Source organism: Zalophus californianus, chromosome 4 (assembly GCF_009762305.2).
Source record: "Zalophus californianus isolate mZalCal1 chromosome 4, mZalCal1.pri.v2, whole genome shotgun sequence".
Classification (NCBI taxonomy): domain Eukaryota; kingdom Metazoa; phylum Chordata; class Mammalia; order Carnivora; family Otariidae; genus Zalophus; species Zalophus californianus.
Genome location: NC_045598.1, coordinates 169,955,584 through 169,972,203, shown reverse-complemented (window position 1 = coordinate 169,972,203; position 16,620 = coordinate 169,955,584). Strand labels below are relative to the sequence as shown.

General features: G+C 42.3%; 1 long non-coding RNA gene across 1 annotated transcript; it reads left to right on the top strand.

The window, feature by feature from the left end:
* The first annotated feature begins 3,299 nt into the window (after window positions 1-3,299).
* Window positions 3,300-16,474, top strand: LOC113924212. Its single transcript, XR_003520584.1, has 3 exons — window positions 3,300-3,343; window positions 15,145-15,317; window positions 16,359-16,474. It is a non-coding gene; the product is annotated as an uncharacterized LOC113924212 (long non-coding RNA).
* Window positions 16,475-16,620: the final 146 nt, after the last annotated feature.

Sequence of the window (16,620 nt, the reverse complement as noted above, 5' to 3'; positions counted from 1 at the left end):
AGTCTCAGCCCTTTTCCATGTGATTTCCCCATTATTGCCTCTCCAGCTCTGCTTTTCTCTACCTGTTACCCTGATTCCACCTCACAAAAACTAGTAAGCATTGGATTTTTTTTTTAAGTGAGCAGGGGAGGGGAAAATAGGATAATACAATATTTTTTATTTATAATTTTCTTTATCAGTTTTTTAAAATAAGTCTTGCCCCAGAACTGTAGACTAGATCAAAAAACAAAGGATAACAGAAGGGTAATGCAGTTGCCATTGATGGCTCAAATTCTACCTCCAGAAAGTAAGTCTGACGGGGCTTGAAGTCTTTTTTTTTGTTTTGTTTATTCCTTTAATAAATGTAGCTGGATCTTGTGCTATTTGTCCTATGTGCCAGGAACTGTGCATGGTGCTGTGCTAAGTGTTGGTGACTCAGAGATAAATGATATTTTTTCCTGCCCTTAAAGACTGTACATCCTAAGAGAAATAAGGAGCTCAACATATAATTTCTTCTTTAAGAATCCCTTATTAAAATGCAAGTATCTCTGGAAGGATAACTTAAACCCCACTCATTTTCAGATGCTGGGATTGGGGAGAGATGGAAAGTTCCACAGTTAAGTAAGCTCTGAAAATATGATTTATGTACTTTACCCCACTCCTAAAGACATATGATACACATTAGCATATTAAAGGCTCTGAGAAGTCTTGCAGGAAACAATCATATACATTTGTTCAGTGCAATATCTTCCAAATTCCTTCAAGCAACAACATTTTCCCTCAGAGAATACTAACAACACATAGAACAAGCACTTTTGGAAATGCTGATCTGTGCCAATCATTGCTTAACAGCAATATGTTATTTCAACCAGGTGAGTGCAAAGGCCCTCAAAAAATAAATGGTGCAAGAGATGGGGTCCCAAGAGAGTGATGAAGGGGACAGAAAGTGGGCTAAAAACGAACTTGCTAATGTGTATTAATAAAAATAATTATAGGGTGCGTAGGTGGCTCAGGTTAATCATCCAACTGTTGATCTCAGCTCAGGTCTTGATCTCAGGGTTGTGAGTTCAAGCTCTGCATTGTGCTCTATGCTGAAGGTAGAGCCTACTTAAAAAAAAGTAATAATAATAATTATAGAACAACACCGTGTGCCTATCATAGTCTAGGATCATCATCCATGAATGGGAGAGGGGGAAAAACAGCAGTGTGACTTGGACCAAGGCTCACATACATCTGGATTTTAATATTCTTTCTTGGAACAATAGGATTTTGGAACAGGTGGACTCCAACATCACTTCTAAGCTACAAAATTTTAAGCCCAACCATAACTTTGCCCTACCTTATTTCTAATTTTGCTTTTAAAGAGAAGTAAGCATACATTTAAAAATCTAGACACTCCAGTCCACTATACTTACTTCCCTTCTCAAGACTGAAAAATACTTTTTTGTGGGGGGGGGTGCTCCTGGCTGCTTCAGTTAGTGGAGCTTGTGACTCTTGATCTCAGGGTTGTGAGTTTGAGCCCCACGCTGGGTGTAGGGATTACTTAAAAATAAAATTAAAAAAAAAACTTTTTTAAAAAAAGACTTTTTATTGGGTGCCTGGGTGGCTCAGTCATTAAGCGTCTGCCCTGGGCTCAGGTCATGACCCCAGGGTTCTGGGATCGAGCCCTGCATCAGGCTCCCTGCTCAGCGGGAAGCCTGCTTCTCCCTCTCCCACTCTCCCTCCTTGTGTTCCCTCTCTCGCTGTCTCTCTCTGTTAGAAAATAAATAAAATCTTAAAAAAAAAACACTTTAGTTTGTATAGTTTTGTCTCACAAGCATTATGCAAGATTTTGAAAGGAAACAAGCTTGGAACACAATTTGAGCAACTGGGCAAGGACACAGGCCCACAGTTGGCCACTTCACCGGAATGAAAAGGTATTGATTTTGATTGGTTAAGCAAAAAATCTTTAAAAATTATTCCTAGACACAATGGACGGGGGGGGGGGGGGGGGGGGGGGGGGGGGGGGGGGGGGGGGGGGGGGGGGGGGGGGGGGGGGGGGGGGGGGGGGGGGGGGGGGCGGAATTCATTCAAAGAACTTGAAAAAAGAGTAAATGGTATCAAATTTGACACCTTTGTTATTCTTCCTTTATGACACCCTATTCAGAAATTAAATTAGGAAGTTAGAGATTGAATTCAGAACCGTATTTTAAAGATGGATTCAGAGGGGCGCCTAGATGGCTCAGTCCTTGGGCCTCTGCCTTCAGCTCAGGCCCTGATCCCAGAGTCCTGGGACTGAGCCCAGCATCAGGCTCCCTGCTGCGGGTCGCGGGGGGGGGGGGGGGGGGGGGGGGGGGGGGGGGGGGGGGTGGGGGCTGCTTCTCTCTCCTCCCCCCTCCCCCGCTTGTGTTTCCTCTCTGGCTGTCTCTCTCTCTGTCAAACAAATAAATAAAACCTTTAAAAAAAAAAAAAAGATGGATTCGGAAAGACTCCCACTAACTCTTAAGAGAGATTTCTGAAAGTTTCTGTGTACGAACGGGCGCGGGCACGTGCATACGGGCGCGGGCACGTGCGTATGTGTACGCGTGCGTATGTGTACGCGTGCGCACGTGCACGTGTGCGTATCCACGTAGTCCATGATGGAGCTAGGAAGCGGGAAGGAGGAAGAGATCAGGAGAGTTTCAAACGAAGGCCTGATTCTGCTTAGGTCAGATTGACTTCCTCTCTAATCCTGGTCAAGGCAGGTAAATTCCTGCCCTTTACATTTGCATTTTTCCTTTACATTTGTCTCTATTACATTCCAAAATCATTCACATAATCTTTTAAATTTTTAAATATATTTTATTTTGGAAAAACAAAAATTGTTATACTGAGCATCGGTCCTGATGAGTATGTGATAATTGCGTCTGAATTACAGTTTCATTGACAATAACAAAAACAATAGCTGTATTGACTGAGTGCTCACTATAGCTCAGGCATTCTTTGTTTTACCTCATTTAATCCTTACTACGTTCTGTTAGGTGTTTTTATTCCCTTTTAACAGGGAAGAAATTAAAGTTTAAAGGGATTAAATTCTCAGACCTGACCCTGAAGCTAACGTAGCTATTTCTGACTGGGAAGCACAGAATCTCAACTGTTAGACATACCCACATTCACTGAGCATGTACTGTACACAAGGCACCATGCTAGACAATCCCTTGTGCCAGTGGTCCTTGACCTCTTCAAGATCACAAGTGTTTTCAAAAATCTGAGAGCTATGGAGGCTAAAAATGTACCCAACACACAAATCTGTACATTCATTTTCAGTAGGTTCAAGGATCTTCTGGACCCCATCCCATTGTAAGAACTGCCTTACTTGAAGAATGTTGTTCAGAAGGGGAGACACGTAAGTAAACAGGCATTAGATGCGTGGCCCTCATTTTGCATTTTAAAGCTTCTCGGTGCTTCCGAGGGTGTCCCAAAGACCAGCTAACTCCATCCTGGGTGTATGTAGTAAAGGTACTGCTATTGCCCAGTTTCTGTCCCAGTGTGTGAAGTTGAAAATGTAATGAACCCATCTGTTAACAAAAAGATTTTTCATTATTGCCCTTGGTAAAAAAAAGGAAGCAAATAGACCCACTCTTTCCAATGCTGATCCCAACATCTGTCCTCCAAAATCAGTATTAGTGTATTCTCTTCCAATTAGGACTTTTGATTTTCTGTGGATAACAAGAATATTAGCTATGCCTTTTTTGTGCTGTTTCTGTTAAACTTTTAAACACCTTTTCATTCCATGTGTTGTTCAATTCAGCTGAGGTTGGGGGGTAAGATGTCTATTAGTAGAAAACCAAGTACACATCCTGTGTCCTCATATGGTATCATTTCAAGCTTGTCAATTCTTTTTTTTATGTTTATATGAATGATTTTACTTATTCGTAACCCATTTACCTCTACAAAGTAGTTGAAGCAATTCACAAGAAAATATACCATAAAATAGAAAGCTATAAATAAACTACAATCAGGATCAGAGAAACTGTAGAGCAATTAGAATATCAAGACAAGGATATGGGTTGGCGTCTCTGTACTTTGGCCATCATTATTAAAGAGGGGTCATAAATTTCATGTCAACCTTGGAGGCAATCAAAGAGATCTGTTGCAGGATTTACAACATCCATAAAAATAAACATGGAGGTCGAGTGGAGAAGAATACAGAAGTTACATGAATTTTTAACATAAAACAGAAGAAACTGTACTCACTGCTTAGGGCTATGCCTCCAGCCCCTGCGAGTATGAATGCAGTCTTTTCTGATGATGAGGGTGAAAAAGTTGGTCAAGAACCACCTTGGGGGAAGTCAAATTTTCCTTCCCACATAAGCTTGAGAAAAATTTCTTAATGTTTTTTTTTCTAGATGGGACCCTGAGTGAAGCAGTTGACAATGTCCCTATGGCATGTGCAATAAAGGTTTTCAAATAGTTGCTTCTTAGGATGTCCCTCAAAAGCAATAAAGGATGCAGCAACTGTGTGCAACCCAGTGGAAAAAATTCTGTGGCCCAAATCATGTGGTTTCAGTTTATGAGCTCATCAAATCTTAACACTACCTAAAGGATTGAGAATAAGGAATAAGCTAGAGCCCCTAGCAAGCAACCTCTGTCATAACAGCATCATGTTTGGAAGGCTTGTCACGTGGCAGGCACTTTAATGAATTGTTTTTTTTTTTAATTTTTATAATAACTCTTCAAGATATGGGCATTGGTCACGACTCTTTTGGTTGCAAGTGACTAAAACCCAACTCAAACTACCTTAAGGAAAAAGAGAGGACAGAAGGAGGAGAGAGAGAGAGAGATTTATTAGAGGGTGTATCTAAAAGCCCCAGGCTAGATGGAGCTTGTTGGTCTCTCAGCATCCACAGAGGCTGCTTTCTTGTCTGAGTGGGGAAAATGGCATCTCACGACTCCAGGTTTCTCTTACACAACATCAACACCAGTCTAGAAAGGAGACTCTGATTAGCCATTTGGGGCTCTCTTGCCCATCCATTGGCTCAGTCAGCATGTCCACGAGGATGTGGCCCTCTGATTGGCTGGCCCGTGGGAGGGAAGGTGAGTCCCTACACTGACAACACCACAAGAATCTCCTGGAGTTAGAAGAGGAGAATTTCCCAGAGAGGATGGATGCAGGGCAGACCAAAATACCAGACAGACTCTGCAGTAGGTGTTGTTATCCCCACTTTACAGGTGAGGAAATGGGGGCCAAACAACATCAAATGGCAGAGCCCACATGAGATTGTAAATTCTGCCTTAGGCATAATTCGTCAGGTTATGATGTGGTAACAAGAAATAAAACCCCAAATTTAATGTCTCAGTGCATCCAAATGTGAGTTCTTACTCCCCTTACAGGCCTGACTCAGACTTAAGTTTGGGGGGAGGCTCTGCTCCCCAGAGTACCCAAGGACCCAGGCCAACAGTGAAGGTTGTAGCATCCAGAAGACCTGGATTCCAGGCTCATACAGCAAAGGAAAAGAGAAGCATGGAACATTCACAGCCATTGCTCACTTGACGGGATGAGTCACATGCTCCTGCCTAACAGCAAGATGGTTAGGGAATGACTTGGGGGATGGGAAGGCTGGTGGTATATCCGTGGGTGTTTGTGGGTATTAATAGCTCTGCCACTTAGGTCTGTCTGACTCCAAACCTTTGTATTTTACCTGTTGTACCTCAGTCATATATTTCTCAAATGCCACAGAAGCAAGTGGGAGCAGTAAGAATTTCCGGACAGCCTCTTGCCCTAGCAGCCATGAATGAGAAAGGGATGGACATACTAGACCCTCATATGATCCCAGGAGAAAGGACTGAGAACACAGCAGGCTTATAAAGGTGCCTTCCCTTCAGGAGAAGGGGCGGATGTGGCAACTGATTGCTCGGTCGGACTGCCCAGAGCCAGTCCAGCCAAGAGAGAGCTTCCTTCAAGGTGCCAGGTACTGGCCTAAACCTCCAAAGCCATTGTGCTTTGAAGCTGCAGTTGTGTTTCTGAATTTAGCTCTTTACATGATTTGAATTCTTGTCTTTAGTGACAACAACAGGCTGTGATGGTGGATGCAGGAATCCAAGGGCATCTGGATTAATCTGGAATAATCTAGATAAATCCTTGCCTTATTGGTACCCACTGTTTTAATCCCAAACACCTACCTAACCCCATATCTGCAAGAGCCAGACTGTGAACCATGAACACCCACTTTGCCTCTTCTGGCCCCAACCAGAATCTGACTGAAGAGGTGGGTGGTATGAGGCCTGTTTCACCTGGACCCCACCTAAGAAGGACTTGGTCTTCAGAAGGTTCAGGAGGAAGGAAAGACAAAAGCTTTCTAGAAGACAGTGCTAAGAGAAAACAATGCTTTTAACTTCTTTGCCTCTCCTACTGCAAACACTACCCCTAGTCCTGTGGCCACCACCTGAGATGTCCCCGGAGGCTTCGTTATTGAGTGCCTCCCACTTCCACAGAAAATATCTGTGGAGAGACTACTGACTCTCACCGATTTTTCCGAACACTCCTGTACATTGTGCGGTGGTGAGACCGGCTGTCACCTATGAAATGTCCACAGAAGTGATAATACTCCCTAGGCCCCTGGGGGGAAAGCAAGGAACAGCCAGTGTCTTCTTCCGTCCGTCTCTTCCCAGCATCCGAGGCCACTCTGGAGCCCACATATGCCAGATGTGGAGAGATGCCCCATGTTATCAGACTTTCCATGTGCAAGAAATAAAATTTCATTGTACAAGCTGAGATTTCAGGATGTGTCTGCTGAGGCCGTTAGTGATCCTAATGCAGTAGGAGAAATGCGTAAAAAATCTTCATGTTTAAAAAAAAAAAAACCCATACAGCAGGCTCTTTTGGAAGGTACTTTGTTCTGAAAGAGCTAATGCTGCATATGTAATTCTTGCCTGCCCCTCACTTTCTCAGGAGTCTTCTGTTACCTATTTCCAGCACTGTGAGCACTGTTTTGTGAGCTTCAGTTTTCTTCTTTTTTCTTCCCCATTGAATACAGCATCCTTTGGCTTAAAATAAGATGTACCACTTTTGATGTTGATGATAACGTCAATTCTGGTATTAACTACATTAAACTTACCATGCTTACGCATCTTCACTCTCATCTCAGCACACTTGCTGTTTCATTTTCCACTTACTTGTATAAAATAATAAGATAAAAAATAAGAACATATACATAGGATTTCCTGAACACACCTGGACATCCCAAACTCAGCTGCTGGTCAATGAGAAGGGACCCCATGCGATGGCTTCATGTTTTCAGATTTGTATGAAAGTTTCAATTTAGCATAGGTCTAGGGCTTGGGGGCTTTGGAGAAGAGTGTCTGGCAGTGTGGTTACACCAGATGGGAGCTCATAGACCTGTAAGGATCTGCCTTCTGGGCTTCTGTGGGGGCCCTCCCTGCCTTGCTGTTCCCCATGCCTAGCAGGCTCACGTACCACATCATCACCTAACTGTCTCTTTCTCAACATTTGTTTTTTTCCTGAAATGTCACATATGTGGAGAAGTCTTTTTTTCATCACCCAGGTAACTGCTCTCCCACACAAACAACAATGAGAACAAAACAGCTTTGTAGGATTTCGGGGGGACAGTTGAGGCAGATTTCAATTTCACACCATATTAAATAATGTTAATGTATATTATGACATTTTTTGAGTCATTGTGGCATTGCGGTTATACGGGGTGAATACCTGTTCTTGGGAAGTATTTGCTGGACTAAGTTACATGGTATCTATAACTTATTTTAAAGGTTTCAACAAGAACAGACACATATGCAAACATAAACACATGCACACACCTAGCGGAGGGAGAGAAGGCCGACATGGCATAACAGGGTGAACTTAGGCAATGAAAACAAATGGCTGTTCATTGCATATTGTTATTTCAACTTCTCCGTAGATCTGAAATTGTTCAAAAGAAAAAGAAAAAACAAAGAGTCTCCACTCCCACTTTCTGTCCTTTGTCACTATGTTTTCTGTAGAGCTCCTCCAACTCTCTGAAATTATGTACTTATTTATTTCATTAATTATTGGATCTTTTTCTTCCACTAGAATGTAAGCCTCTGGGAGCAGATTTTTTTTGTCCATCTGATAAACCAGTTTACTCAAGCACCTAGACCAGAGTAGTGCTCAAATAATAGCTGTTAGATGAGTGCATGAATGACCCATGCAGATACCCTTGACCTATGCCATATCCCAGCTTCCTTAAGGACGAATCAGGAGAAATCGTATCTTAAATACCTCCGGCCCCCCTAACAACCCAGGGACCCCCAAAACAACCAACCTATCAGCAAATCTGCTCTGAGTGTCCGCACTCAGGCCTGAGGAGCTACAAGAACAGGGAGATTTCAGTCTTAGTCGGAACATCACACAGGCCCACATGCAACAAAGATGACTGGGAGGGCCCTTTTCACTTTACCAAGGCACTTTAGCGACATTGCCCCACTGAGCCCTCAGGTAAATCCTACAAGACAGGTGAAATTCGTAGGGAACCAGAACACAGAAAGGTTTTCATGACTTGCGGGAGGTCCGACACTTTTCATTGGCAGAGCTAAGATTTGAACCCTGATCTCTTGACTCAGAATAGTTAGCCCTTTTCGTCACATATCAGGCCATCCGAAAATATTACAGTTACTAATAGGTAGCAATTTCTAATTGCCAAATGAGTTACATATTCATATATATATATATATGTGTGTGTGCGTGTGCGTGTGTGTGTGTATGTATACACACACACATCAAAGGCACATCCCAAAATAATTCATTACATAAAAGAAAACAGAGATTGCTTGTCTCAAAGGCAGACCCTTGCAATGTACAATGACAGCTGCTTATTTGGTCATTGAGATGGAGGTTCTGGGGCACCGGGGCCCTGGTTGTGAGCTAAGTCTGGGTCCTTTAAGGCAAGTGCTTCAGTTCCTTAATCCACCACCTGGCCCTTCTGCACTTCCACCTCTGTAAAGACAGTCACCCCATTATAGTGGTGGCCTCAGAGTTCTAACATCACACCCGGACAACACCTAACACCTTGGAAGCTGCACAGAGCACCGTCTCAATCAATACTTGAATGGAAAGTGGAAACTGAAAAGAAAACTCAAGCATTGCAAGGAATAGTGCTGCTCACTTGGAAGGTTGCACCCTTAACCGCGAATCAATCTGTCCCACTTGCCTGATAGGAAAAGGGGGGTGGGGGGGCAGTGGTTAAAAGCATCGTTCTTTCTTATTCAAGGAATGGAGAGCCTGACTCCTAGGAGCCGGCATATACTAAAAACCCAGTAGTACCTTCTAGTTAGACTAGAATGCCTTTTGATCATGGTTCAACTCAGGTAATTACATTCCCATCCAAATTTCCATGGGTCTCCAATTAGCTCAAACAGACTTGCAGAATTTTTTTTAAAGATTTTATTTATTTTTTGACAGAGAGGGAGACTATGAGAGAGGGAACACAAGCAGGGGGAGTGGGAGAGGGAGAAGCAGGCTTCCCGCTGAGCAGGGAGCCCGATGCAGGGCTCGATCCCAGGACCCTGGGATCATGACCTGAGCCGAAGGCAGACGCTTAAACACTGAGCCTCCCAGGCGCCCCAGACTTGCAGAATTTGCTATAAAATAGTATTAAGCTTAATCAATGCAGATATTGCCTCTCGTTCTCTCGCTCGCCTTCGCACTTTCTTGATGGTGCCGTTAGCTGCACAAAAGTTTTCAATTTCGATGTAGCCTAATTCAGCTTTTTTTTTTTCTTCTGTCGCTCATACTTTTGTTGTTCAGCTGGAAAAACTCACTTTTTCTCCTGTATTTTTCTCCTTTACTTTCGTACGACTACCCCACTCACAACACTTCTGACACCGGATGCGTGTGTGTGTGGGGGGGGGGTTTCCACAGCAAACAATTCTCTGACGCCAGCCGGGTGTCCTACCATTCAATCCAATTCTGACACCATTGACCCGGAGATAGCATCAGATCCCACAGGCTAAGGGCTCAGTCCCACAAGACTGCCCCCTCTTCAAATACCAGTCAGAAGTTCAAGTTGTTACCTGTGCTTCTGAGTGACTGACCATAAATTGGAGATTCCCATGATCCTCTCCTTAGGTTCAGTTAATTCGCTAGAGATGCTCACAGAACTCAGAGAAACATCTACTTGCATTTGCTGGTTTTTTATAAAATATTATGATAAATGGGGTGCCTGAGTGACTCAGTTGGTTGAGATCTGACTTCGGCTCAGGTCATGATCTCAAGATCCTAGAATTGAGCCCTGTGTCAGGCTCCCCGCTCAGTGGGGAGTCTGCTTCTCCCTCTCCCTCTGCCCCTCCCACTGCTTGTGCTCTGTCTCTCTCTTAAATAAATAAATAAATAAAATCTTTTTAAAAAAAGATTATGATAAAGGATACAGGTCAACAGCCAGATGAAGAGATGCATAAAGTGAGGTCTGTGAGAACCCCAAGGGTAAGAGCTTCTGTCCTGTGGAGTTGGGGTGCATCACCCTCCTGGTACATGGATGTGTCCTCCAACCTGTGTGTCCACCAACCAGCCTGGAAGCTCTCCAAACCCTGTGCTTTGGGAATGTTTATGGAGGCTTCATTATGTTGGCATGATTGATCGTTAATTCAATTCCCAGCGCCCTCTCCTCTTTCCAGAGGATCAGGGATGGGGTTGAAAGTTCCAAGCTTCTAATCATGGTTTGGTTTCTCTGGTGACCAGCTCTTATCCAGGAGCCCACCAAGCATTGCCTCATTAGAACAATAGATGCTCCTATCACCCAGGAGATTCCAAGGGATTTAAGAGGTCTGTGTGAGGAACCAGGGTCAAAGACCAAACATTAGAACCAAAGATGATCCTAGTGCTCTTATCACTTAGGAAATTACAAGAAGTTTTAGAAGCTCTGTGCCAGGAATAGGAAGCAGAGACCAATATATATTTTTCCTATTATTTCATAGCTGTCCTGTCCAAGAAAATGTTGCCTAAACCAAGGTCATGCAGATTTACTCCTATGTTATTTTTAAAGACTTTTATAGTTTTAGTGTTTACATTCAGGTCTACAATCTGTTTTTATTTCATCTTTGTGTATGGTATGAGGTAGGAGTCCAACTTCATTGTCTTGCATGTGGATATTTGGTTATCTCAATACCAGTTGCTGAAAAGATTACTTTCTCCCATTGAATTGTCTTGACATCTGTGTTGAAATCAACTAACCAAAAATGTAAAGGTTGGGTTTATTTTTACACCAGTGCACCTTACACACTCTCCTAAAAGTTCCAGTCAACTAAATTGGTTTGTTTTATTGTTTGGGAAATATCTGATGTGTTCCTAGAAAAGAGAATTTGCAAAGTATACATTGACCCAGAGAGTATAACTTCTTAAAGATGACTATAAACCCCTTCCATATTTTATAGGGGATATTAATTTTCAAATCCCAATATTAAACTGCTCTGTCTGCAGTAATTATCAGGATATTAAACTACTATGTCTGCAGTAATTATCAGGATATTAAACTACTATGTCTGCAGTAATTATCAAGATAATAAGAGTCGGTCTGTTTGGACCTGGGACTGTGTTGAGCTCTTTGAGTATCTCTGGTGTTTAATCTTCCTAAGAAGATTACGAGTTCAGTGCACACTTGTTTCCTAAGACAAGGGAACTGAGGCTTCAAGAGGGTTTTATGGGGCTTTTGCCTCACACAGCTAGGAAGTCACTTCTGCATTTCCAAATCTCACATGAGCGGACCACTCTCTGTATAATGGGTATAATTGTAGATATTGCTTAATGACAGAAATAAAAGTCTCAGTGTTCCCTCAGGGTCTGGGGCAAAGGGTCAAAGCGGCTAACTAGAGCCCCGAAATGTCCTTGAAGTGGCTCTGTTTAATCTTTAAAGTCATGCAAAATTTTCCATCTCTGTGATATGCATGTTTATTTAAACTACATAACATATGTGTTTATTTAAAATAAATCTGGCTCCTGAAGGTAATATGTAGAAGTAAGGAATTCCTGTGTCAATGCCCCATCCTTTTTGTTTTTTTAATTACAATCAAAATGTTCCAGGAACAGTACATATTCCATCTTTGGAAACCCTCTAGAACTATCCTTAGGTCTCCCTGAAAGAGCCCTTAGGGTCACAGGCTTCTGCTGTGACTGATGGACTCCACATGCTCCCGAAGCATGTCTATAAAACAATTTCCTTTAAGCAAATCTTATTTTCATACTGACTTACATTATACCAGTGAAGATGTATTCCCACAGGAACAAAGAAATGTAGCCCCAACATGTAATTTTGAAACAATTGCATCTGCAGGAAAAGCTTTCCAAAATCACATATTTTTTTAAAAAGTGTATAATTTTTGAAAAATAATAATAAAGCCAAACTAAGTCACAAGGAGAACAAATGGTATGCTAAAACTTAAAATACTGTGCCAACATCTGCATTTCCTTGTGGAATAGCTTCCACAAAAGGAAATTTGTCTACTGTTTGCTGGGCTTTTAATCAATCGGTTACTAGTTTTAAAAGGTAAAAAAAAAAAAAAAGTTTTATAATGCTTAACATTTTTGAATGTATTAATTAAGGGTGCTCTCTTAGGTAATCCATGGTTAGAGCCATTGATGTGTTTAACATTCCCTGTATTTTCTTTATAGTAAAATGGATTTATTCTGCATACGTATATCTGCATAATCCAAATTCTATTTTGGGACTTAATTGCCACAACTGGGTATGCAGTTTTCTGACATAGAAGAGGAAAGGAAAGCCTTGCCAGTCAGCTGATCTTGAAATTTAATAATTTTCGAAGGTCTTTCCTAAACCTATGAATTAAGCTTGATAGGGCAACAAAAAGGGATAACTTGTTGAAGCAAGACTCCACCCGACCTCGGATGTGCCTGGCAAGCTGGTGAAGCAAACAAGCCAGCAGTCTATTTGGAAGAGGACTGAAATGTGTCTTAGGAACAACACATCCTAAGAGGAAAGAGTCAGAGTATAATAAGGAGAATCCAGTAAGAAAGTCTGGGCCCAGCAATAAATTGACAGCACTGGCAAATTAGAGAGCAGAAGAGCTTTTAATAAAGTGACTATTAACAAAGGTGCCATCAGAATGTAGGGTGACCAACAAGGCCAGGTGCAATGTCTCAGGGGTAACAGCCCAGGGGAGCCTATGTGGTCACTTGAATGTGCAGAGAAAGGGCATGGCTTGTGGGAGGGAGAATGATGCGGGCGAGAGGGGCGGGGAATAAACACTCTGACTCATTCTCCTCTCAGCCTCCATCTTCTCCTGGTTCTTCCCATTGGCCAAACCCAACAAAATACCAGAGGGCAAGGGAGCCCATCGTTGTGTCCACTTGGATGTCGATGCCCTCCAGCCAGAGACTCCAGGAACACATCTGCAGTTGAACAATTAATTGGGCTTATTGCTTATTATAGCAGACAAGAATGTACACCATGGAGGACACTGCTGAGTCTTAGTAAGGGGATATTAGGACTTATTTCTAGGATGGGGGCAGCTGATAGGTAATTTGGGAAAAGGCTGAAGAAGGAAGAGGTGTTGCTCTGGGCTGGATGCTAAGTAAGGCAAAAGAAACTTATTTACCAATTATAGTTTTAGCCTCCCCTCATTGCTTCCTAATTCTAGATAAGATTTATTCAGATACCCAATCATAGAATTATCCCCACTTCCTGACATCATCCCCCTCTTCTAACTAAAATGGTGGGCCATTTTTGTGGCTTACACAATATTCAGTTTTTGTCTGTTTTCCCATGTGATCACTGAGTGAACTTGCTGTCTTGATCGATCCTGGTCACAGAGTGGCCTTGTCTGATGTTGGGTCCTATGCTAGATTTCATGCTCAGCCTCTCCACATCCACCCTGGTGTGTACTCTGGGAGGCCAATTTGTGAGCAAGTCAGGCAGCCCCTATTTATTCTCCAGGACTTAGCCTGATACAGTCGGCTTGGTCTTTGGGTTCTCTTGTTGAACACAAAATTTGCACAGAACCTCAACATCAGTTAAGACCACTGAAGGTGCAAAGTTCTGAGTCCACCATGATGCTTGTCATCAGCAAACATCTCTGAACCCACATCTCCACGGGGAAAAGTGAAAAGCGATAGAACTTTTGAAAAGAAAAGCCACTTACAAAACACTAGAGCTTAAGATGTTTGCCTGGGACTGTCTTCTATCAGAACATGACACAAAGGGAAGGGGGCCTTCCCCCACCCCCACCCCTGCAGGTCATTGGGCACGGTGCAGTGGACACTTAGAGGGTACAGTTACCTTTGTGAAGGTGTCTCACAGAGCAATAGGGGAAACTGCATTCCAGCACATGATTGGAAATGGAAGGTCAGTGAAGCAGAGGAGGCCCAGCAGGGATGGATGGTCCATGAACATGGAAGGAATGCCCCCTGGGGACACCCAGATACAAACAGGGGGCTTTGCAGGAAGCCAAGGTCTTGAATTATGTAGAACAGAAGAACCAGAGGAATTTGGACTCACTGTTATCATAACTTTGTTAGAAACCATGGGCTGGTGAGGCCTAGAGGGGCCTCGTATACATATTTTTAAACAGCAAGCAAACTAATTTTATATGCATTTAATTAAAATGAGCTTCTTCTTGAGTTTGGCAATGATGCACAATACACTTTTAACAGCTTTGTGCATCATTCCCAACCTGTAAATGTGAATAATCATGCTTACTTATTTATAAAGTTCTTTGAGGTTTTTGGATGAAAGGCTCTTTTAAAGTACAAAGCATTAATTTTTTTGTGACAGAGCACTCTACAAGAAATGAACATGAAGCAATATAAAAATTTTTGTGTTCTTTCTTGCTTTAAGTTTTTAGTTTCTTTCTTCATAGGGACACAAAGCCAGTCTCCAACAGGAGATCTGGTGTTTGAGATAACAGAGCTAATAAAGTACTGAAGTATAAAATCCTGGGTAGGCTTGAATTGGCTACTCCTTTTAAGAATGTGAGAAATAAATTGATAGACAAGGTGTTTTGTACAAATGAACTCATCTCAGTTAAGTTGCACTGATAATCTTAAGAGTATGTAAATGGCCATCTATTTATAGACTCGTTATATCCATTTTTGACCAGGACGAACAAGTGAAGCAGTAGCAATAGTCAATCATTATAAGTAACTAGACCACAAGAGAAAAATGTGCCAGTTGCTAGGTGATGACTTTCAATCTATCATTTTAGGCAATAAATATAAGATGAAGTTAGGAGAGAAGCTATTCATAGCTAAAACTCTAGCTAAAATGGCTATTATTTATTGCACGGAACTGAAATCGGATGAAGTTGAGAAACCCAACATACAAACCCAGAAGCCAAGATACTACACAAGCGGACATATTTCAAGGACAAATCCAAAGGTAAATAGAAAGCCAGGATTTAGGGGAGGGTAGAGAGGATAAAAGGTTTAAAATAAAAATGGACTCGACTCTGTCACTTATTATCATGTTTCAAACCATAAAAATAAAGTGGAAAAACATTTTTCAGAACTTTCCCATTTCTGAAAAAGAAGAAAAGTCTTTCAGCCCCTCTGAGTGACTTGGCGGGTAGCAGTAATGTATTTGGCACAATGGCGTATGCAAATGTTCTGTGAGACCCTGTGTTCCTGCCCTCTGAGAGCATAGAAATTGGTTTGGAAATATAGGTAACGCAAATGAAATGGTCAGAGAATAACACAGGCATTTAAAACATTTGGCTAAAACCTATCCCTGGCCTAAAACAAGCACTCAATCAGTAAAGAATTATGAGCTCTATTGCTGGTTCTAGAAACCTTAGCTGTCTCAAACACAGCTGAGAATTACAAAGCATACAAAAAAGCCCCCCTCATTACCCATTTACTTTAGCAAGCCCAATAATCTAGAACAGCGATTCTCATACTTCAGTGTGCTTCAGAATTACCTGGAGAATTTGGTAAAACACAGATCACTGCGTCCCACCCACAGAGTTTCTGACCCAGTAGGTCTGAGCAGGATAATTTGCATTTGCCGCATATTCCCAGGTGATACCCATGGTTCTGATCTGGGGAGCACATTCTGAGAATTACTGGTCTGAATGATTGTAAGTAAATTTAAAGTCATGAAAGAGGGTACTAATAACAGCTAGCATTTACTGTGTACCCACAATACCACCATGCTTCAGATCCTCCTGGGTGATAGATAGATAGATAGATAGATAGATAGATGAGACAGAGACCAAGGGAAATTCTCTAATTTTTATGTATACACAAACATAAATAATAGGCATTATTATTTCTATTTTATAACTAAAGAACTAGAAGTAGGCTCTAAGAAGTTAAAACACTTGCCCACAGCATGTAAGATGTAGAATACAGACTTGAACTCTGGTCTGTCTCAGTCAAAGCCCATGTCGTTTCTGCCATCCCGTTCTGCATCTCTCTGCAGACACTTGCCAACAGCAAAAAAGTATCAGCTTACAGTGTTCGAGGAGCTTGAAAAGGAACCAAAACCAGATGGAAGATCACAAAATGCACAGCAGCCTGGGGTCTTTAAGACAAGACAATCCAGCCTGCCCCTGCCAGCTGGAGACAAGGGACCGGTGGTGAGTGGCACCATTTTATTGCTTAGGGTAACCCTTGACCATGGTGCAGGTAGCTGGGCCTCCCTCACGGCTCTCACTGCCTTCCCAGCTGAAGCAGAAACTGGC